Raw genomic sequence first — 313 nt, 5'->3', positions numbered from 1 at the left:
ACCCTAAAGCCCTAACTCTAACACCCTAGTGAAAATCGTGGTATATTTACAAAACATTCACGAACATGCGTTATATTTTACTGAATGATTGTGTACTTGCACGTATATGCGTTTGAGAGAGCGAGAGAGGGAGAGAAAGGAATAGAGCTAGTTAAAAGTTTTCTTATGACGGCTTCTCTTCACTGCCTATTACTTCATTAGAAATCTAAGGATGCACATAAGCACATAATAGAGAAAAATGAAACAAATATGGACGACTTGCTCCGAAACACCACCGAGTGGGGAACACTTCTCAAAAATAACCTGCAGTTGT

Source organism: Octopus bimaculoides, chromosome 7 (genome assembly GCF_001194135.2).
Source record: "Octopus bimaculoides isolate UCB-OBI-ISO-001 chromosome 7, ASM119413v2, whole genome shotgun sequence".
NCBI classification, from domain to species: domain Eukaryota; kingdom Metazoa; phylum Mollusca; class Cephalopoda; order Octopoda; family Octopodidae; genus Octopus; species Octopus bimaculoides.
Note: the sequence above shows the minus strand (reverse complement) of the source record.